This window comes from Triticum dicoccoides, chromosome 5A, assembly GCF_002162155.2.
Source record: "Triticum dicoccoides isolate Atlit2015 ecotype Zavitan chromosome 5A, WEW_v2.0, whole genome shotgun sequence".
NCBI lineage: Eukaryota > Viridiplantae > Streptophyta > Magnoliopsida > Poales > Poaceae > Triticum > Triticum dicoccoides.
The window spans coordinates 647,312,672-647,337,354 of NC_041388.1; positions in this window are offsets into that span (position 1 = coordinate 647,312,672).

The window sequence follows — 24,683 nt, forward strand, 5'->3', positions numbered from 1 at the left end:
CAGTCCTCTTCCGATGACTCTTGTTTGTTGACCACGCCTCACCGAGCGCAGCGAGGCGGTGGACGATGGCGAGGCCCCGGACGGGAATGACTCGGAGATGGGAAGACGCGGTAGTGGAGTCACAAATTGAGAGGAGGAGAAGGGTTATAACTGCTTCCGGTGCGGCGTGGGACTGCAGTCGGTGGAGACTAACAGGAGGTGTGGAGGGGTGGAGGGATATCCTGGCCGGCGATGGGGTAGCGCTTCACAGCAATGCATGCTAAGCAGAGCCGCTAGTCGCCGGAGGCCGGACCAGGCGGTCCCGGAGACACTGGAGGAAGAAGACGAGAGATTGAAGGTGCATGCCGGCCGTTGGATATAAATCCAATGGCTGTGGATGTCTTAATCATTTGTTGACCAAGTTGACAACGCCGTGCGTAGGCTTCGACCTATTGGCCCACATGTCAGCCTGCAAAAATATGGCATATATTTAACCCATGATTTCTAGAATGTACAGTCCATTTGCTGGGCTGGGTGAAAAATAATTTCGCGTTAATGCGGCCCATTTATATTTTTTAAGGAATCCCAACCCATTTGCACGTCCTTCAAATACACGAATTAGTTGGGCTCATTATATATAATGTTATGTTAGAAGGAGCAATTAATATCAAAAAATAAACTAGAGAGGCACATTTTTATATACATAATTAACAAATTAGTGAGTTATTGCTCAAAATAAAAATGAGCGCATTATTATTACATTGGTCCTTAAAATCTTCACAAGCCTTTGTACACAATCACCAGGATTTTCCTTGCCTGTGAGTCAAAAACAACCAGGATTTTCCTTGCCAACTTCTGTTAAACATTTACTTTTATAAGTTAATAACACGTGGGATATTTTTATAATGTATATATATATATGTCTCTATAAAAAATACTATAATAGTAATAATATAAATATATATAATGTGGTTAAAAAATACATTGGGCTACCAATCTTTAAGAAAAAGCCCATAGGCCGGTATGGACCTCAAAAAATAAGTTGAAACCACTGTCACCGTATGTCGTGGGCTACGCATGTTAAAATACAAAACCTAGGCCTAGCTGATACTTGTTCGCCCTCTGGAAAAAAATGATACCAGATCCCTGAGCGAACTTGATTAAAGAAGGGGCCGACGGCACGACTGAAGAAGCACATCGGGAGCGATTATTTTTTCTTCAATGAATGGCTCTCTATGGCATTTTTTACTTGCCCCTGCACCATACAACTTGTATTTTTAGCCTCCCAGTCTGTGGTGGACCAACAGCCCATTTGCTGGGCGGGCCAACCTACAGAAACCAACACTCGATTTTTCATCAAGCCCCCAAAACAACGCAGTACTATGTTTGTTTTGAGGCCTAAAACATTACGACAGGGGTTGAGCGGGGGAGGGGGCAAGACAAAGCAAAAGGATTAAAAAAGAGCTGATGCACCGTTGCTACCCTAACAAAGCAGGTGCAATTTTTCTCGGGAAGAAGGTGTGCCGTTGACACCCACACATCACATACCCCATAGTAGGCATACTAACAATTTTACACATGAGTACAACAAAAAAGGTAAACATTCGTATAAAACTCAGGTTCACAAGACATGTTCATATTCATAGCCAACATTCACTATCTACAACTCAAAAGATTCATATATACACAAGTTCAGCATGTCTATGGATCCAAATGATTGATAAATCACACAACAATATTCATAGATAATCCACAAAAAAATAGATATACACATGTTCAGTATGTTTATGCATCCAAATGATTGAGATCACAGCCAATATGATCCATGGATGAACTTTAATTACCTAGGGTATAGACTGGTAAATGGTGTTCAGTCGGAGGTACTTCTTGCTAAAATTAATGCTTGTACGAGTAAACTTTCGAGTACATAAGAGGTAGCACAGACAATCCAAATTTTACTTGTAGGTTTATCCTCAAATAGTGGCCTCGTGCCGAGGGAGGTTTGAGCAACTTGGCCACTACTTTCATCCAACTAGTTTACTGGCTCATCTTGGTCCTGTAGCTCGCCAAAATTCTACATTGCAGACTGGTAAATGGTGTTCAGTCAGAGGTACTTCTTGCTAAAATTAATGCTTGTACGAGTAAACTTTCGAGTACATAAGAGGCAGCACAGACAATCTAAAATTTGCTTGTAGGTTTATCCTCAAATAGTGGCCTCGTGCCGAGGGAGGTTTGAGCAACTTGGCCAATACTTTCATCCAACTAGTTTACTGGCTCATCTTGGTCCTGTAGCTCGCCAAAATTCTACATTGCAGACGAGAAAGGAGGCGGTTGAGAAAATGAACCACCCAAATTTTTTGTGCAGTTCAACTGAAATGGAGCATCCCTGGCGTGCAGACTGATTAAGTGCCAGATGAATATACGCGTCAACCAACTTGTCTGGAATCTTTAGACTCCATGCCATACAGTTCGCTACCATATCTGCCGATAACCAAAAGGCACAAGTTGGGACCAAAGACTGGACTGCGTTTTTCTAGGCTATGTGCCAAGCAATATTTTTGGCGTTCACTCTCCTAATACTTGGAGTTTGACAACTGGTTGATGCCAGTTGATACTCGAATGAATATAGGCACTTCTTCTTGTCAACATCGATGCTTGTCTGAGTGAACTTTGGAGTACATAGCAGCAGCATAAGTACCTGCCATCTGATCTTTTTGTGTAGTTCTACTAAAATCATCCAATGTAATGATTTGCCTGCGAATTTAGGCTCCAAGTTACTCCTTTATGAAATCGGCAAACAATAGCACAATACCAAATTACCAATACATATGACAAGGACAAAAATCAGGATAAAGACCAGTACCAACCTGTGTGAGGTAGCATATCAATTACTATTTCCTTTGAATGGAAGCCGAGATAAGCCAAGCCACTGACAGCAAAGGAAGAATGCAAGCCCAGATTAGCGACTGACAGGAAAGGAAGGAAGCTGTCGAGGCAATGAAACACCCAAAGTTTTTGTGCAGTTCCACCAAAATCGAGGATCCCCATTGGCACATATATAGAGAGAGTGAGATTACTATAATAGTGGGACTAGTTGATGAAACATACACTAACAAATAGAAGCACCCTCATTATCTTAATGGGTAAAGTTAGCAACATAGTAGTCTTGCTTAAAGAGAGGTATTTGTTTATTTAATCAGTGCCAATTAGCTCAACACTCAAAGCATTTCCATGTATCATAGGTTGCAAAACTTTAACGTGCAAAGATAACGGAGGTTCTCATGATAGTAACACGATACAAATAGAGACGATAGCAAACTAATATGGATGAAGGCCTTAGGCTGGTACAAACCTGAGGAAAAAAGCTTATTCATGTAGTCCCATAAGAGATGATAAAGCACTCACTAGAATCACTCAATAGTGTATATTTTTGTGCACTTCAAATTTATGGTTGAAATCACTCTTGTTTACCAGTGCTGCGATTATATCGAAAGATTACTAAGAACTTCCAGCAGAGTTAAAGCACTGGCTGGGATATAGTTCATTGTATTGTCTTCTGTAGTTCCACTAAAATGTATGATTGGCACAACATGATCCATGTTTGCACAGGATCGTCTCACATGTAAGGTAGACGTTGCCGGAGCCCTTGAATGGCCTCGACTGAGGCCTCTGGCTTCAGCAAGATCACCTTGGCACTGTTTATTCTTCTTCCTCTTCATCCTCTGTTTCTCTTTCTCCTCACCAGTTGGTGAAACCAAGTACATGATTAGCCTTCTATTTCTGAATTGGTTTTGTCAGTGAGGGAGTACAAGTGTACTAGTAAACAATAGCATTATTTTCTCATGGGAGTCGCAAAATAGAGATGAACACATGCATTAAATATCATTCTTACCTAAAGGAAGGTTATGATGTCAATATGGATGATGAGGATTGGAACATATATATCCCTTTGTGCAGTTCCACCAAAATGAATCAACTATTCCATTCTGACATTCCAGTTAAACAACACAAAAGTCACTTCTTTTAAGAAGTGCTTTGTGCAGTGCACCAAAAGGTCACAACAACAACCTGGTGAAATGGATATCCCTGTTTGCACAAAAAGCTACAATGGAAATAGTCAAAGTCTCAAACAATTACAAGCAAAAACATTTGGCTAAACTTGTCATGGCTTATAACAGTGGCATGGCTTCATTTTACCAGGGGCATTAGATTGAGAACAGCTAAATATTTGGTATAAGGGCATGGGACAGTGGGTGCACCAGCAGTCCAACACCATGTACCTAAATAGGGGCATAAAGTGGTGATTCAGAGTTTGTTACCCCGAGAAACAAACATCTAAGAAACATATCTAGGTTGGTCCCATTTTTGTTCACTCTGGCCACCTAGTCCTATGCGTGGATAGCAAATCTAGTCCTGGTCATACCGCTGTGTACAGCGTTACCCCGATATTTCCCTTTTCGACCAAGAGACGATGACCAGGCTGTACTACTTTCACCCCATTTCCTTCCTGTTTGTACCAAGTCCGGTGTACATACTAAATTCCCCCACCCTCACTTTATTTCTTGTTTGAACCAAGTACAAGATTCGACTCCATGAAGTAGCTTTACCTCTAACAATAGAAAAAAAGGTGACGTTGGACCATCCGACCGAGAGGGGCTGAGAGGTAGAAATGGTGCACATGCAGCGACGTAGCAAGCTGGGGAAGTAGAGCTAAGGCAGTTTGGAAGGAAGATATACCTGAAGGTCGTCGGGATGTGCATAGGTGGGCGGTGGGACGCCGGATCCGCACACACTAGGGCAACGGCGAAGGGATCGGAGGACCTCCCACGCCGGCGCTCTGCCAAAGATAACGGTGCGGCCGGCAGTGGGTCTCCTCCCTTGCTGTCGACGACGGCCTAAACGCCCCTCCTTCCCTTCACCGGTGGAGGGGGATATGTCCGGATATGTAACCAATGGTGAGGATAGAAAGACAGTGTTTTTGAAGGGAGAAAGACAATGTTACCACCCCTATCTTGTTTAGATCTGGAGAGGATGACAGTGTGTGAATAGATCAACCCTAGCAAGCAAGCGCGGAGGCTCCGGCCTATATATACGTAGTGGGGTAGTTTTCCTTTTTCACTCCATCAAAACAAACGTTTAAAATTTTGTACTACATGCGAGGTCGCCATTTTTTTAGTTGTTGATTGTTTTTTGAGATAGCTACCCGCTTGTTCCAAGTGGTGTTACGGTGTGCCAGGTCACACTTTGTATCGTTCAAGTCTGGTACAAGTCCCTCCATTAAATGAACAACCACCCCTCGTAAAAATTGTGAACAAGCCCACGGCTAAAATTATCAGAAACGTGGGTTGCCCCAACATGCATTATTATTTATATTTTCTACTCCCTCCGTTCCTAAATATAAGTCTTTTTTATTAGCCACACCTAAGACAAGAATTTTTTTATTAGCAGTGAACCCCACATGTCATAGACACAAAAAGTATGGCAAGATTCCTTAGGCAAGCCAAAGTGTGTCTAAAAATTTGAGCAACTCAAGTTAGGCAAGTGTGGGAAAACTAATGTGGCAATATAAGACAAACATAGTCACAATCCAAACAGCCCCGTAATTTTTTGTGACATGCCTGAACATTTGGTTAGTTAAATTTATAGTCAAAATTTGGCAAGGTGCATCAAATCAACACATGCAAGTGTCAAAAGGGAAGTCACGGCATGCATGCATGCGTTGTACTCCCTTCGTTTCCAAATATAAGTCTTTTTAGAGATTGCAACAAGTGACTACATACGAAGCAAAATATGTCTACATACATCCGTATGTTGTAGTCCATTTGAAATGTGTAAAAAGACTTATATCGAGTGTAGTGCTTTGATGTGTCGCGTCAACTCATACAAGACAGAGAAGTTTGATTACTACGACGCCCTCTCCCTTGTGGACGTACCTCCGGTGCCTTAACTGCACCTGCCTTTGGCTGCATGACAGGTGGGCCAACCACCTATTGGGCCCACCTGTCATAGACGCAAAGGCAGGAGCAGTAAGTCAATGAAGCTGCGTCCCTCCCTCGCGCATGAGCGTGGTGGCTGGCATGACTAGTAGGAGCTTTCCCTACACGCTATCCCTCCCGCACGAGGTGGACGGACATGCAGCAGTGGATTCGATACTGTAGAAGTAGGAGTAACATCATTGTTCGTCTTCTCGAAGAGGCGAAGAGCCAAGCGCAACCCGAACGTGGCAGTTGCGAACGCTCGCGTGGTGCGATGCCTTGCAACATGCATATCGGCATATAGCCAGGCTCTTGCATGAGACAAAATTGCTATGTGAGCCCACTATTGTAGTACTAGTACTTGCTAGTATAGCCCTGTAAACTGGAAAGGAGTATTTTCCTTTTTAGAGATTTCAACAAGTGACTAGAGTACACCGCGTGCAGTACTCCCTCCCTTCCGGTTTAGAGCAAGTACAATAGAGCTGAGTCAGCAGGCTATAAGGATTAAACTAGTATATTTCTGCTTAGTTGGAGGAAAGAGTATAGGAGAGAGAATGTAATCGGGCTCTTCGTGAAGAGCCAACTCTAGCACGTGCTCATAGGCACTTTGTGAGAATGAAACTTGGGCCACATAATAAAAAAAGTAGTACACTCTTTTGATCTAGTACTATTGTACATGTTGGCTATAGGATGGGCTGTAGATGACATGGCACTGGCTTATAGCCAGCATCTGGCTATACTATTAACCATGCTCTTATAGGGCTCAAATCTCAAATCTCATCAACCAAGGCATTTTGCGATTGGAGGAATGTATCTCGTACTTTACAAAACTACCCTAATTAAACTCATGCATTAATTACGTAGTTCTCTCTTTTCCTCTCCGCCTTGGTCGTGGTGCATAATATTGAGCACTCCTATATGACTAGCCGCTCTATCTACATGCGGGACATCAAAGCATCTGGGCCCGCGTGCCATCCACCAAATCACAGCGAGGTGCTACAGTCAAAACTCATCGGTCACCCTAGTGTGGCCATCATGACCCGTCATATCACAAAACCCACACCTTTACCAGCAGTGGTAAAGTGGCCTCGGAGTTGGACTGGACGAAGCAACCATCATTTCACTCGAACGCTCATTGAAGCCCTTTCTCCCCTTTCTTGAAGAAAACCTCACTCCAAGCTACTCACTTCTGCCATTTTTCTTCGGTACCGATGAAGGAAAGGTGGGCGAATCAGTGATGCTGCTATATTTTCATTCCAAGAATCTTCTTTTTGCAAAGCACCAACCAATTCTCACAACCTATTCTTTTCCGGGTTTTCGTTGCGATTGTGGTTTCCTTTTGATTGCTTTTTGTTTGTTAGTTCGTTGATGGATCTTGGAGCACTAGGAAAAGAGTTGCCGGCGGACAACCCACTGGAGACAATGATCTCTAGGAAGCGAGCACCGACCAACGAGTTGACCATGTTGGCAGGGCAACCGATGGAGACGAAGAACTCCAAGAAACAAGCACTGGCCAAAGAGTTGACGACATTGGCGGACGAACTCCTCAAAGAAAGTTGGAAGAACAGTAAGGGCCCCACCGTGCCTACCCCAGAAACTCTGATGGCCACCTATGCGAGGCTCAAGGTCAAGTTTGAGGAGATAGTCGCCGTTGAGAAGTAGTATTCCCCTGGCAAGGTGATGGCCCCCATCGAGGATGAGGAGATGGCCCCCGAAGGGATGGGATCCCCCGGTGAGCTGCACAAGGTAAAAAATAATGGTTATTACCATAGTTGTGGTTTTTATTATTTGCAATGTGCTTGCTAATATGTTAGGGTTGTGCAGGTGCCGGTGGACGTCCTTGATGATTCCGATGTCGCGGCCCATCCCGTGGACAACGCCCCAGAGATCGTTTTCGATGTCGCGGTCCGTCCTGTTGGCATCGCCCCGGATATCGATTCTGATGCCGTTGTCCATCCTGTGGACATCGTCCCAGAGATAGATTCCGATGTCGTGGTTAGTCCTGTGGACATCGCCCCCGAGATCGATTCCCATGCCACTGTCTGTCCTGTGGTCATTGCCCGAGAGATCGATGACAAGAAATAGTTGGTCACGCTAATCCTTCAGAGTAGTTTGCATTGCCCTGTGTTTAATTACCAGAATGATGCGTGTTATCAAACCATCCTAGGGCTAGTGCACTATCTTTTTTTTGAAACGGAAGGCTAGTGCACTGTATTGTGTGGGCGGTAATTGCTACTTTTGTTTGATAGTGAATCATGCGAACCCTCTCCGAGTTATGGAAACAGATGTATCCTCGCCAGCTTTTGATGTAATATATGGCATGCTTAGATGTAAGTTTGAACTGTTTATCATATCAGCAAGGCTTGTTTGATGATTCTTGATGTTAGTAGGCTAGCTACTGTGCCAGCTATAGTACTTGCAAAACACTCACCGAAGAGAAATGTTGGGGCTGATGAGCTCGTGGTATGCTTATACCTATCCATCGTTGATCGACCAATAGCCCAAGCTCCTAGAATTGTAGGCTTAGTCGACATGGATACATTCAGGCCTCATTTGGTTCATAGGGTAGGAAAATCGTAGCAAAAGTATAGAGACGTACAACAGAAAATCATAGTAGTACAGAGACGTACTCCCTCCGTTCCAAAATAGATGACCTATAGGCGGGCTAGTTTGGCCAAGTGGTTTTTTAGGATGGCCTAGTGGGTTTCAGTGATATGACGTGGTACAGTGCCGTCCAGTCTTCGTGTGTGGTAGCAGTATTGCGAGTACAGTAAGTCTTCTTGAAGAAGCGGAATTCAACGAAGTCATGATGGTTCCTTCGTCCGACCAACTTACAGTGGGAAAGGTTGGGCCTGCGATACGACCGGGGTAGACCAGGATAATTTTTTCAAAAAAAGTATCACTGTTGATTTATATTTATTTTTTATTTCTGATGAATGCTAGCGTTTCAACTCTTATGACAAAGAGTGCCAAACACGGCACGTGCTGGATGTCCCACACGTCAGCGAAAGGAGTGGGACATGAACAGCGTGGTAGAGCCCAGCGCAAAAAAACAGCGTGGTAGAGCGTCTCCACTTCTAGGTCGGAGACCACACGTAGTAGTACTAGTGGTACGAACAATACAAAGTGCAACCTGGAGAGAAAGACCCGTCTAGTTGGAAGGTCTCGGGGCACACACGTAAACAAATATAAAAGATAATATGTGCCTCCAACAAATATAGTAGTAGTAGAGTACTTAGGCACGTACTCCATAACATCACCGTGCATTGCACGTACAACATTTAGTGGTACTCTAAGTAGTAAGAGACAAATGCCGCCCAAGAGTTCCCTTCTCGACCCACTTTTGTGTGTTTGGTAGAGTGTATAGAGGGTGCATGAGTCCACCCTAGTTTAGCACAAATACACTAGAAGCATGCATGAAGAGAGCATGCATGAAGAGGGGTGTTGAGTTGAGCATGCATGAAGAGGGAACAACTATGCTGAGACGAGAACGCAACCAAACAGACCTATATGCCACGCATGTTCATACCATTTGTGCATTTCTACTTCACTTACTCCGGACTCCCCCATGGCCCACCTCACATTATCACCATATATATTTCTTGGAGTCCTTGCGCGGCGGGCGGGCAGTCTCTTCTCCCTCCCCCATCTCTCTCTTCTTAGCCGACGCCTGCCGAGCGATTAGATTTCGGCTATCGACGGTTTATTCCCACATGTTAGTGAAAATGCGAGACAACGCGTGTCCCCTCTGGTGAGCAGCGTGCGAGCCGGACTTTCGGGGGTGCGACGCGTACGAGTCGTAAGTGTGCCGCCTTTTCCTTTTGAACATGCAAATCGTAACATTTTCATGCGATCGATCATAGAAATCCAGAACAAAACGACGAGAGCAATGCCTTCCCGCGTGTTAGGCGGGCTAGTTTGACTGATATAATGTCCTACAGTGCCGCCCACTTGTTCCATTTTTATGTAAGCAAGAGTCTACACTCTTACGTGGGAGGAGTGCGAAACACGGCGGATCTGATTTTGATTGAGGGAAAACTGTTCCCTGCGAAATAATGGAGCACTGTTAGCGATTATAGCATGATACTTAGGGCATCTCCAGCGCTGGCCCTCAAATTTACACTGGCATCTGTCTGAGGACACTGCTGGATGCCATCCAATGATGCCCGCATACCTTTCAACAACTATATCAACTAACCGGACGAAATTCATGCAAACAAAGCAAATTTCAAATTAACCGGATGAAATTCATTACATTTCGAAAACTTTTCCTATAAACTGGACGAAATTCATTACATATTTCGCACAAACCATACTAAAACCTACTATAAACCTAATACAAACGATCACCGGCACCCGACCACCATGTCTGGCCGCCAGAGCTGTCACCAAGCGTCGTTCATGCCACCGCGCCGCACACTAACCGGTAAGGAAGCGATGGCATCCCGCCGCGCCAGGTTCCTCGCCGCCCACGACCGGACATAGAATGTTAGGGAAGCGGTGGCATCCCGCCGTGCCGAGTTCATCACCGCTCGCGACCTCACACCTATGTGGGCGGAATTTGAAGCTGCCAAGGCCGAATGGGCGGTAGAGCAAGAGGCGGCCAAAGCCGCACAGAGGGAGCGGAAAAGTAAGAAAGCACTCAAGAAAAGAGAGGCCCGCCGTCGCAAGAAAGAAGAGGACGCACGCGCTGCTACAGAGAGGTCGGCGGAGATCCAAGCATGGTGGGGTGTCACCGACAAAGCCGGGAAGGAGAACGACGGCGTATGGCCAGCATGTGAGAAGTAGTAGTACTAGTAGTTAGTGTGTGTGTCTGTGTCGCCCGTACATTTGTTTAATTAATTACGAGCATGTACCAGTACTACTAGTTACTACTGTAGTTTTTAGAGCAAATTACCAGTACATTAGCCTAGACCCAATGGAAAAATTCCTATCCTATGCATCAAATGGCATCTATTTCTCTATAGGAATTGAGATGCATGTCATCTCACTTCCTATGATTTTCATATTCCTCTAAAATTCCTATCCTATGAACCAAAGGAGGCCTCTGCTAGAGTAACTAATGTACCTAGCAGTACTACTGGTATAGTAGTTTTCTTCAAGAAGCGGAATTCAACGAATGGTTCCTTCATCCGAGCAACTTCATAGTGGGTAAGGTTGGGCCTGTGATTTGATGGCTCATTAGTAATTACTGCGGCACGACGACCGGGGTGACTCTCCCTTGGAGTTCTGCGGGCATGGCAAGTGGACCAGGATGGTCAACGTCCCACATGTCGGCGAGCGGAAGTATTCTTTCCGATATCGAGGAGCAAGGAAACCGCGTGGAATAGTATCACTGGTGATTTATATTAATTTTTTATTTCTGATGAATGCTAGCGTTTCAACTCTTACAACGAAGGAGTGCCAAACACACGACACGTGCTGGATGCCCCACACGTCAGCGAAAGGAGTGGGACATGAATAGCGTGGTAGAGCGTCTCCACTTCTGGGTCGGAGACCACACGTAGTAGTACTACTGTACTAGTGGTATGAACGATACAAAGTGCGACCCGGAGAGAAAGACACGTCTAGTTGGAAGGTCTCGGGGCATACACGTAAACAAATATAAAACCTAACATGTGCCTCCAATTAATATAGTAGTAGTAGAGTGCTGAGTCACATACTCCATAACATCACCGGGCATTGCACGTACAACATTTAGTGGTAGTAAGAGACCAATGCCTATATGCCACGCATGTTCATACTATTTGTGCCTTTCTACTTCACTTACTGCGCTACATTACACAGGTTCACACGTCCACTTCTGGGTACATGTCCGTCTCGTAGTTCCAGTCCCACGTGTTCTTCATATAGATGGAACGATCCTTGCATGACATGTGCACCTTGATGCTAGATGGCTCGCGTGTTGGCAAAAGGATGAACAGCTCACGTAAAAAAATAGAGTGGAAGAACATAGATTCCCGACGACCGAGAAGGAGCAAGGAACCTCGTGGTGGAGCGTCTGCACTTATAATATTTTATATTATTCAGCGATATAAAATCAACCAATCATCTCCACAGTGGACTGGAAGAGTACAGAACACGGCAGCCCAGTGTAGTTACATCATACTAGTACATGGCTAACCCACGCTATCACCATATTTCTTGGCTTCTGTGCGACACCTATCTCTAGTAATCCAGCAGCCCGTATTGCTTCTCCCTCATCTGTCTCAAACTGCGGCGGGCTGGTGTTTTTGCCGTCTATTGAGGTCGGTTAACTCATCACATGTTAGCGACATGCCAAGAGCATTCTAAAAAAAATTCCTTTCAAGTTCCGTTTTCAAAAAGAAGAAATCCTTTCACGTACGAATTTGACTGTATGCTTTGAGCAACTTGCATGTCCTATACTGCTCCTGTTTGGATACTCTAACTTAGCTAGAGGTTAGACTAACTCATGACTAACCCTGAACTAACTATAGCCAAAGAGGTGTTTGGGAGACAGGGTTAGATTGACAATAAATGCACTTGATGGAGAGAGAAAAGTGATTTTTCAGTGGTCCCAATGAGAACTATCTCCAGTTAGCACATCTTGGGTGGGATAGTTTTTTTTTGGTGGGTTCAGTGCAACTTGCTCCAATTTAAACCCTCATGCTTGGATACTTTAGGGCTATTTGAGCCCCAACTAGCTCAAACTAACTCTAACTCATGGATCCAAACAGGGCCTATGGCCAGCCTCGACACGGAGTAGTCACGTGCATCGAGAAGCGGCGCTCTCTCGGCCGTCGCGCCGCTTCAAAGCCGGCACCAATGAGAGGTCGCCTCCGCTCTGGCCGGGCATTAATGCGGCACTGACGCTCCAGGGCGACGCTGACCGTTTCACGCGGGAAGCGCGCGCTGGCAAGGGAGTATAGGTTTTGAACCGTTTCAGGTGTAGTACTGGTAGTTTGCAAAATTACTCAATTATTGCACTCAGTTTCCTAAGAAATTGTGGTAAAAAATGTTACTCCACAGCCCACTTCCCTTCTCCTTCCTCTTCCACCTCCCGTGCATGTCCGCGAGAAGCGACTGGTCAACCCTTATATAGGAGTGCTAGCACAAAAACATGCAAGCATGACCACTAAAATTTCCAGATTAAAGCGCCACTCCGGCAGGAGTATGGCGTATGTTGTTACCTTTGGCCGGGCCATGGCTACCGGGCGATGGCGACTAGAGAAGAGGCGGCGGGAGGGGAATGAATGCAGCTACTGTTTGGGTTCGCCGTCCGGCTTAAATAAATGCGCAGCATCACGTGTACTCGCGGGTGCACAAATTGTAACATACGTGTCTACTTAAGTGGGCGTCACGTAACTGGTGTGTGTGTGAGAGAGATTCTGAGAGACAGAGTGCGTGTGTGCGACTCTACTCTTCGGATATGTACTCAACCTTTTGCATCGGGATATAAGTATAATGGTATTTACTTTAGCTAGTGATTTACGTGGCCCTGTTAATGTGGTTGTGTAAAAAAAATGTCACTTCCTGCTCGTGATTTGCGTTATATAATTACAAGCAAGATGCTCGTGCATTGCACGAAACATCAATATGCATTTTTTACAAAACACCTGTTGTGATTTACCAATGCAGGAGTAATCCCATGTGTAAAAACTAATGATATTTCAAGAATTTTATTGGAAAACTGGTATCTCGAGAATGTCATCGAAAAAATGAAAGATGAGAGATAAGGTGAGGAGGAGTGGAGCGTGGTGGTGACTGGTGGTCGGAATGGGCGGAGGCATGGAGATGGACGGTGCCGGCAGGCGGCAAAGGCCACCATGCTAGATTGTTCCAGAGACTTTCTTTTTTAATTGCTCAGGAATGAGGTTGTGGGAGATAAGGATGTGGAGAGAGGTGCGGGTATCTTTTGTAAAATTATCATAGTTTGCTTTCTATCCGTCAGATATAGATCAGACGGTCTATATTACAAGATGGCAGGCATACCATCATTGCCAAACCGGTTTTTTATAAGGGTACAGATGATAAGTTTGCTAACTACTAAAGTAAAGTGGAATCTGTCCATGTTATACAAGAAAATTAAGGTGATTGTTTATCATATGGGTAAGGTTGGATGAAGGGTGGTAGGAATAAATGCTTCGCCTAGAGCATGTCTGTGTGAGATGGAGTCGTAGTGTGTGTGTGTGTGTTTGTGTGTGTGTGGGGGGGTGGGTGTGTGAGAGAGAGATGGAGTCTTAATGTGTGTGCGTGCGTGTGTGTGTGATGGAGTCTTAGTGTGTGTGTGTGTGTGGGTGGGTGGGTGCATGCGTGCATGTGTGTGTGTGTGTGTTTGTGTGTGTGTGTGTGTGTGTGTCGCGGGGTCCTCGGTGGCGGATGTAATTTAAGTGTGCATGACTTCATCATAGAGAGGTGATGTGTATGGCAGAGGCCACTAACGATTGGGTGTGAGAGAGAAAATGCCCGTAGAGAGGGAAGAGAAGGTATGTGCGTGTGAGAGGAGTCGACATCGAGAGAACGTGTTTGTTCGAGAGACACCGAGGAAGACTACTATATATCGATGGTGCATGTAGGCGGGAATTAAACGAAGGGATGGTCTTATTGGTTTTGGGGATGTAGGGGAAGAGTGAGAGGGGGTAGCTAGAAGGAGATTGTTAAATGTGAGTGTGTGTTTTACCCATCCAGGCAGAAGTTATGTGCACACAAAAAGAGAATGATTCGATGTGGCGTTAGGGTTGAGGGTAATTAACTACGTATGGAGACATAGAGACCTTAAACGTGCATGTGTGAGAGGTATACATGTATATGTGGGATGTGTGTGTGTGTGCGCGCACACACACATGATCGAGATAAAAGAAAGAAGACATAAGTCATAAGATCAACGACATGGGAGAGACAGATCGGTATGACAATATGCATGCATGTGAGAATGCAGTGAAGAAGGACGGACAATTGAGCATGTGTTTTTGTCTTTAAGAGATAGTGGCGTGGGCTGGAGCATGCATCTATGGCAAGCAGAGGGAGTGAGGCACAAAGATTGTGCAAAAGAGATCAACCTATAAATGAAAGAAGGTTGATGGAGAAACAGATAAATAGAAAGATAAAGATGCTAGCTAGTGTGCGTTAGAGATAGCAGTCGAGTGGATCAGAAGGCTGAGTTATGTGTGTGGGTGTGAGAGAGATGATGACAGGGTGCATGTGACTCACATACAAACAAATATCGGAGAGAAATGAGATCCCGAGAGACGGAGCTTTGTGTATGCAAGAGAGAAAGATATTTCACAACGAGAGTGATAGCTAGAGAGACATATTAGGGAACGCAAGATATATCTAGGGAGAGAGAGTGTGTGTGAGAGACATACAAGAGAACAGTGGAGAAATATGAGACCCTGGGAGATAGAGTTTGTGTTTGTGTGTGAGAAAGAGATATTTAAGAGGAAGAGTCGTAGGTTGTCATACCTAAGGAGCGAAAGACATCTCTGTATGAGGGGTGTGCGAGTGGCACATAGGGGAATAGTAGAGAGAAATGAGACCCCGGGAGACAAAGTTTTGTGTTTGTGTGAGAGAAAGAGATTCCACATGGAGAATCATAGTTAGGGACACATAGCAGGGAGAGAGACATACTTAGAGAGAGATAGAGTGATGAAAGTCGAGGGAGAGAGTACCGTCAGTGTGTTACGAAGATAAAAGATCATTGTCGACATACAGGTAGCACGAGATATACCCGAGAGACGATGAACGCGTATAGGTCTAGAGAGATAGTCATATATAAGCATGAGTGATAGTTATATGAGACGAATATCTGGATTAAATGGGATTCAAATATTTAAACTGGAGATCACGACATCAATAATATCATAACGCAAATTGGTGTATCAAACATGCATATTCATTTGAATTTGGGGACACGTGTAATGCTATATAGTTTATCAATATTGGTGATCCATAGATTCTTTAATTAGAAACAATGCATGGTTTATATGCAATTAATGTCTAAATGGGATTACACTATATGTTGCGTGTGTGACACACATTATACATGTTTGAGAAGTAAAAAAACCCGCATGAAACACACATTAATTGGAGACAGTTAGTGCTACCTCTTGAGCACTGCGTTGGTTTTCCCTTGAAGAGGAAAGGGTGATGCAACAAAGCAGCGTAAGTATTTCCCTCAGTTTTTGAGAACCAAGGTATATATCAATCCAGTAGGAGGCCACACACGAGTTCCTCGCACCTACACAAACAAATAAACTCCTCGCAACCAACGCGATAAAGGGGCTGTCAATCCCTTCACGGTCACCTACGAGAGTGAGATCTGATAGATATGATAAGATAATATTTTTGATATTTTTATGATAAAGAGAAATAAAGATGCATGTAAAATAAATGGCAAAGGAAATAACTAAGTATTGGAAGATTATTATGATGAAAAATAGACCCGGGGGGCATAGGTTTCATTAGAGGCTTCTCTCAAGAGCATAAGTATTACGGTGGGTGAACAAATTACTGTTGAGCAATTGACAGAATTGAGCATAGTTATGAGAATATCTAGGTATGATCATGTATATAGGCATCACGTCCGAGACAAGTAGACCGACTCCTGCCTGCATCTACTACTATTACTCAACACATCAACCGCTATCCAGCATGCATCTAGAGTATTAAGTTCAAGAGAACAGAGTAACGCTTTAAGCAAGATGACATGATGTAGAGGGATAAAATCATGCAATATGATATAAACCCCATCTTGTTATCCTCGATGGCAACAATACAATACGTGCCTTGCTGCCCTTACTGTCACTGGGAAAGGACACCGCAAGATTGAACCCAAAGATAAGAACTTCTCCCATTGCAAGAAAGATCAATCTAGTAGGCCAAACCAAACTGATAATTCAAAGAGAATTGCAAAGATAACCAATCATACATAAAAGAATTTAGAGAAGATTCAAATATTGTTCATAGATACACTTGATCATAAACCCACAATTCATCGGTCTCAACAAACACACCGCAAAATAAGATTAGATCGAATGGATCTCAACAAGAGAGGGGGAGAACTTTGTATTGAGATCCAAAAAGAGAGAAGAAGCCATCTAGCTAATAACTATAGACCCGTAGGTCTGAAGTAAACTACCCACACTTCATCGGAGGGGCTATGGTGTTGATGTAGAAGCCCTCCATGATCGATACCCCCTCCGGTGGAGCTCCGGAAAAGGCCCCAAGATGGGATCTCGTGGATACAGAAAGTTATCACGGTGGAATTAGGGTTTTGGCTTTGTATCTGGTAGTTTGGGGTACGTAGGTATATATAGGAGGAAGGAGTACGTCGGTGGAGCAACATGGGCCCCATGAGGGTGGAGGGCGCGCCTTGGGGGGTAGGCGCGCCCCCTACCTCGTGCCTTCCTAGTTGATTGCTTGACGTAGGGTCCAAGTCCTCTGGATCATGTTCGTTCCAAAAATCATGTTCCTGAAGGTTTCATTCCGTTTGGACTCCGTTTGATATTCTTTTTTTGCGAAACCCTAAAATAGGCAAAAAAACAGCAAGTCTAGGCTGGGCCTCCGGTTAGTAGGTTAGTCCCAAAAATAATATAAAAGTGTATAATAAAGCCCAATAATGTCCAAAATAGTATATAATATAACATGGAACAATCAAAAATTATAGATACGTTGGAGACGTTTCAAGCATCCCCAAGCTTAATTCCTTCTCGTCCTCGAGTAGGTAAATGATAAAAAAGAATTTTTGATGTGGAATGCTACTTCGCATAATTTCAATGTAATTCTCTTAATTGTGGTATGAATATTCAGATCCAAAATGTTCAAGACAAAAGTTTAATATTGACATATAAATAATAATACTTCAAGCATACTAACTAAGCAATTATGTCTCTTCAAAATAACATGGCCAAAGAAAGTTATCCCTACAAAATCATGTAGTCTGGCTATGCTCCATGTTCACCACACAAAGTATTTAAATCATGCACAACCCCGATGACAAGCCAAGCAATTGTGTCATACTTTTGGTGTTCTCAAACTTTTTCAATCTTCACGCAATACATGAGCGTGAGCCATGGACATAGCACTATATGTGGAATAGAATGGTGGTTGTGGAGAAGACAAAAAGGGAGAAGATAGTCTCACATCAACTAGGCGTATCAACGGGCTATGGAGATGCCCATTAATAGATATCAATGTGAGTGAGTAGGGATTGCCATGCAACGGACATACTAGAGCTATAAGTATATGAAAGCTTAACAAAAAGAACTAAGTGGGTGTGCATCCAACTTGCTTGCTCACGAAAACCTAGGGCATTTTGAGGAAGCCCACCGTTGGAATATACAAGCCAAGTTCTATAATGAAAAATTCCCACTAGTGTATGAAAGTGATAGCATAGGAGACTCTCTATCATGAAGATCATGGTGCTACTTTGAAGCACAAGTGTGGAAAAAAGGATAGTAGTATTACCCCTTTTTATTTATTTATTTATTCTTTTTTTGGGCCTTTTTGGCCTTTTTGGGACAATACTCTATGAATGATGATCATCACACTTGTATTTCTTTACAACTCAATGATTACAACTCGATACTAGAACAAAGTATGACTCTATATGAATGCCTCCGACGGTATACCAGGATAGCAATGATGCATGAGTGACTTATATGAAAGAATTATGAACGGTGGCTTTGCCACAACTAAAATGTCAAGTACATGATCATGCGAAGCAATATGACAATGATGGAGCGTGTCATAGTAAACGAAACGGTGGAAAGTTGCATGGCAATATATCTCGGAATGGCTATGGAAATGCCATGATAGGTAGGTATGGTGGCTGTTTTTAGGAAGGTATATGGTGGGTATATGATACCGGCGAAAGGTGCACAGTATTAGAGAGGCTAGCAATGGTGGAAGGGTGAGAGTGCGTATAATCCATGGACTCAACATTAGTCATAAAGAACTCACATACTTATTGCAAAAATCTATTAGTTATCGAAGCAAAGTACTACACGCATGCTCCTAGGGGGATAGATTGGTAGGAAAAGAACATCGCTCGTCCCCGACAACCACTCATAAGGAGGACAATCAATAAATACATCATGCTCCGTGATACGTCTCCAACGTATCTATAATTTTTGATTGTTCCATGCTATATTATCTACTGTTTTGGACATTATTGTGCTTTATTATCCACTTTTATATTATTTTTGGGACTAACCTATTAACCGGAGGCCCAGCCCAGAATTGCTATTTTTTTTTTGCCTATTTTAGGGTTTCGAAGAAAAGGAATATCAAACGGAGTCCAAACGGAATGAAACCTTCGGGAACGTGATTTTCTCAACGAACAAGACCCAGGAGACTTGGACCCTACGTCAAGACACAAAAGAGGAGGCCACGAGGTAGGGGGCACGCCTACCCCCCAGGCGCGCCCTCCACCCTCGTGGGCCCCCTGTTGCTACACTGACATACTCCTTCCTCCTATATATACCTACGTACCCCAAACGATCAGATATGGAGCCAAAAACCTAATTCCACCGCTGCAACTTTCTGTATCCACGAGATTCCATCTTGGGGCCTGTTCCGGAGCTCTTCCAGAGGGGGCATCGATCATGGAGGGCTTCTACATCAACACCATAGCCCCTCCGATGAAGTGTGAGTAGTTTACCTCAGACCTACGGGTCCATAGTTACTGGCTAGATGGCTTCTTCTCTCTTTTTGGATCTCAATACAATGTTGTCCCCCTCTCTTGTGGAGAACTATTCGATGTGATCTTCTTTTTGCGGTGTGTTTGTTGAGACCGATGAATTGTGGGTTTATGATCAAGTCTATCTATGAACAATATTTGAATTTTCTCTGAATTCTTTTATGTATGATTGGTTATCTTTGCAAGTCTCTTCGAATTATCAGTTTGGTTTGGCCTACTAGATTAATCTTTCTTGCAATGGGAGAAGTTCTTAGCTTTCGGTTCAATCTTGCGGTGTCCTTTCCCAGTGACAGTAGGGGCAGCAAGGCACGTATTGTATTGTTGCCATCAAGGATAAAAAGATGGGGTTTTCATCATATTTCATGAGTTTATCCCGCTACATCATGTCATCTTGCTTAAGGTGTTACTCTGTTTTTAACTTAATACTCTAGATGCATGCTGGATAGTGGTCGATGAGTGGAGTAATAGTAGTAGATGCAGGCAGGAGTCGGTCTACTTGTCTCGGACGTGATGCCTATATACATGATCATACCTTGATATTCTCATAACTATGCTCAATTCTGTTAATTGCTCAACAGTAATTTGTTCACCCACCATAGAATACTTATGCTCTCGAGAGAAGCCACTAGTGAAACCTATGGCCCCCGGGTCTATCTTTATCTTATTAATCTCCTACTACTTAGTTATTTCCTTTGCTCTTTACTTTGCCTTTATTTTACTTTGCATCTTTATCACAAAAATACCAAAAATATTATCTTATCATATCTATCAGATCTCACTCTCGTAAGTGGCCGTGTAGGGATTGACAACCCATATTCGCGTTGGTTGCGAGGATTTATTTGTTTTGTGCAGGTACGAGGGAATCGTGTGTAGCCTCCTACTGGATTGGTACCTTGGTTCTCAAAAACTGAGGGAAATACTTACGCTACTTTGCTGCATCATCCCTTCCTCTTCGGGGAAAACCAACGCAGTGCTCAAGAGGTAGCAAGAAGGATTTCTGGCGCCGTTGCCAGGGAGGTCTACGCAAAAGTCAACATACCAAGTACCCATCACATACCCTTATCTACCGCATTACATTATTTGCCTTTTGCCTCTCGTTTTCCTCTCCCCCACTTCACCCTTGCCGTTTTATTTGCCCTCTCTCTCTTTCTATCCTCCATCTCTTTCTCTATTTGCCTCTTTTTGCCTGCTTGCTTTTTGTTTGCTTGTGTGTTAGTTCATTTGCTTGTCGTTATGGCTAGTCCCTTATCTTCTAGGTTATCCCCTAAGTTCGAAATATTTCACTTCAAACAAAGACTAGGAGAAAACTTAAAAGATGCCTGGTTGAGAATAATGGAGTCTTATCATAATTGTACTTCTGAAATAAACATGAGAATTTTGCTTCGCAATTTTTATGTTGGATTAAATATGTCTCATAGACAACTCTTGTATTGTGTTGCCAAGGGAAATTTTATTGAAATCGATCCCCATATTGCGCTTGAAATTATAGAAGGTATAGTGGGAACACTACCTCAACAAAAGGGACCTCATCCTACTCAGGAAGGGACGCAAGTTTTTGAAAAAAATTGTGAAGTTACTTGAACCTCTTAAGAACATTAGTGGAAATATTCACCGCATGAGTATGTTGATTACCCTTTGTAAAGCGGTTGGATTCGTTAGATCTAAAAATTTCAGAACATGAAGGGAAACGTAAAGAACCTCCTGGATTCGAGCTTGATTCCGCTAAAAAGTTGAAAACTAAATATGGCAATACCTAGATCTATCCTTGCTTGTTATGCCTAGCTAGGGGCGTTAAACGATAGCGCTTGTTGGGAGGCAACCCAATTTTACTTTTATTCCTTGCTTTTTGCTCCTGTTTAGTAATAAATAATTTTTCTAGACTCTGTTTTGGTTGTGTTTTTTGTGTTTAATTAGTGTTTGTGCCAAGTAGAACTGTTGGGAAGACTTGGGGAAAGTCTTGTTACACTTGCTGTAAAAAACAGAAACTTTAGCGCTCACGAGAACTACTGCCATTTTTATTTGGAAAGAGATATTTAGTTAATTCTTTTTGAAGATGATTAATAGATAAATTCCTCACGTCCAGAAATTTATTTTAGAATTTTTGGGGTTCCAGATCTTGCGCAAGATACAGATTACTAAAGACTGTTCTGTTTTTGACAGATTCTGTTTTTCGTGTGTTGTTTGCTTATTTTGATGAATCTATGGCTAGTAAAATAGTTTATAAACCATAGAAAAGTTGGAATACAGTAGGTATAACACCAATATAAATAAAGAATTAGTTCATTACAGTACCTTGAAGTGGTCTTTTGTTTTCTTACGCTAACGGAGCTCACGAGATTTTCTACTTTGAGTTTTGTGTTGTGAAGTTTTCAAGTTTTGGGTAAAGATTTGATGGATTATGGAACAAGGAGTGGCAAGAGCCTAAGCTTGGGGATTCCCATGGCACCCCCAAGATAATCTAAGAACACCTAAAATCCAAAGCTTGGGGATGCCCCGGAAGGCATTTCCTCTTTCGTCTACTTCTATCGGTAATTTTACTTGGAGCTATATTTTTATTCGCCACATGATATGTGTTTTGCTTGGAGCGTCTTGTATGATTTGAGTCTTTACTTTTTAGTTTACCACAATCACCCTTGCTGTAAACACCTTTTGAGAGAGCCATACATGATTTGGAATTTGTTAGAATACTCTATGTGCTTCACTTATATCTTTTGAGTTATATAGTTTTGCTCTAGTACTTCACCTATATCTTTTAGAGCACGGTGGTGGATTTGTTTTATAGAAACTATTGATCTCTCATGCTTCACTTAGAATATTTTGAGAGTCTTAAATAGCATGGTAATTTGCTTTAAATCCTAATATGCTAGGTATTCAAGATTAGTAAATTTTTCTTATGAGTGTTTTGAATACTAAGAGAAGTTTGATGCTTGATGATTGTTTTGAGATATGGAAGTAATAATATCAAAGTGGTGCTAGTTGAGTAGTTGTGAAATTGAGAAATGCTTGTGTTGAAGTTTGCAAGTCCCGTAGCATGCACGTATGGTAAACGTTATGTAACAAATTTGAAACATGAGGTGTTATTTGATGGTCCTCCTTATGAGTGGCGGTCGGGGACGAGCGATGGTCTTTTCCTACCAATCTATCCCCCTAGGAGCATGCGCGTAGTGCCGAGGTTTTTGATGACTTGTAGATTTTTGCAATAAGTATGTGAGTTCTTTATGACTAATGTTGAGTCCATGGATTATACGCACTCTCACTCTTCCATCCTTGCTAGCCACTTCGGTACCGTGCATTGCCCTTTCTCACACTGAGAGTTGGCGCAAATTTCGCCGGTGCATCCAAACCTCGTGATTTGATATGCTCTTTGACACATAAACCTCCTTATATCTTCCTCAAAACAGCCACCATACCTACCTATTATGGAATTTCCATAGCCATTCCGAGATATATTGCCATGCAACTTTCCACCATTCCGTTTATCATGACACATTCATTATTGTCATATTGCCTAGCATGATCATGTAGTTGACATAGTATTTGTGGCAAAGCCACCATTCATAATTCTCTCATTCATGTTACTCTTGGTGCATTGCATATCCTGGTACACCGCCGGAGGCATTCATATAGAGTCATCCTTTGTTCTAGTATCTAGTTGTAATCATTGAGTTGTAAATAAATAGAAGTGTGATGATCGTCATTTTCTAGAGCATTGTCCCAAGTGAGGAATTAAAAAAATAGAAAGGCCATAAAAAAGAGAAAGGCCATAAAAATGAGAGAAAAAGAGAGAAGGGACAATGTTACTATCCTTTGCCACACTTGTGCTTCAAAGTAGCACCATAATCTTCATGATAGAGAGTCTCTTGTTTTGTCACTTTCATGTACTAGTGGGAAATTTTCATTATAGAACTTGGCTTGTATATTCCAACAATGGGCCTCCTCAAGTGCCCTAGGTCTTCGTGAGCAAGCAAGTTGGATGCACACCCACTTAGTTCCTTTGGTTGAGCTTTCATACATTTATAGCTCTAGTGCATCCGTTGCATTGCAATCCCTACTCCTTGCATTAACATTAATCGGTGGGCATCTCCATAGCCCATTGATTAGCCTCGTTGATGTGAGACTTTCTCCTTTTTTGTCTTCTCTGCATAACCCCCCCTCATTATATTCTATTCCACCCGTAGTGCTATGTCCATGGCTCGCGCTCATATATTGCGTGAAATTTTATAGGTTTGAGATTACTAAAGTATGAAACAATTGCCTGGCTTGTCATCGGGGTTGTGCATGATGAGAGCATTCTTGTGTGACAAAAATGGAGCATGACTAAACTATATGATTTTGTAGGGATGAACTTTCTTTAGCCATGTTATTTTGAGAAGACATAATTCCTTAGTTAGTATGCTTGAAGTATTATTATTTTTATGTCAATATGAACTTTTGTCTTGAATCTTTTGGATCTGAATATTCATACCACAATTAAGAAGAATTACATTAAAATTATGCCAAGTAGCACTCCGCATCAAAAATTCTGTTTTTATCATTTACCTACTCGAGGATGAGCAGGAATTAAGCTTGGGGATGCTTGATACATCTCCAACGTATCTATAATTTTTGATTGCTCTATGCTATATTATCTACTATTTTGGACATTATTGGGCTTTATTATCCACTTTTATATTATTTTTGGGACTAACCTATTAACCAGAGGCCCAGCCCATAATTGATGTTTTTTTTGCCTATTTTAGGGTTTCGAAGAAAAGGAATATCAAACAGAGTCCAAACGGAATGAAACCTTCGGGAACGTGATTTTCTCAACGAACAAGACCCGGGAGACTTGGACCCTACGTCAAGACACAAAAGAGGAGGCCACGAGGTAGGGGAGCGCGCCTACCCCCCCAGGCGCGCCCTCCACCCTCATGGGCCCCCTGTTGCTCCATCGACGTACTCCTTCCTCCTATATATACCTACGTACCCCAAAACGATCAGATACAGAGCCAAAAACCTAATTCCACCACCGCAACTTTCTGTATCCACGAGATCCCATCCCATCTTGGGGCTTGTTCCAGAGCTCTGCC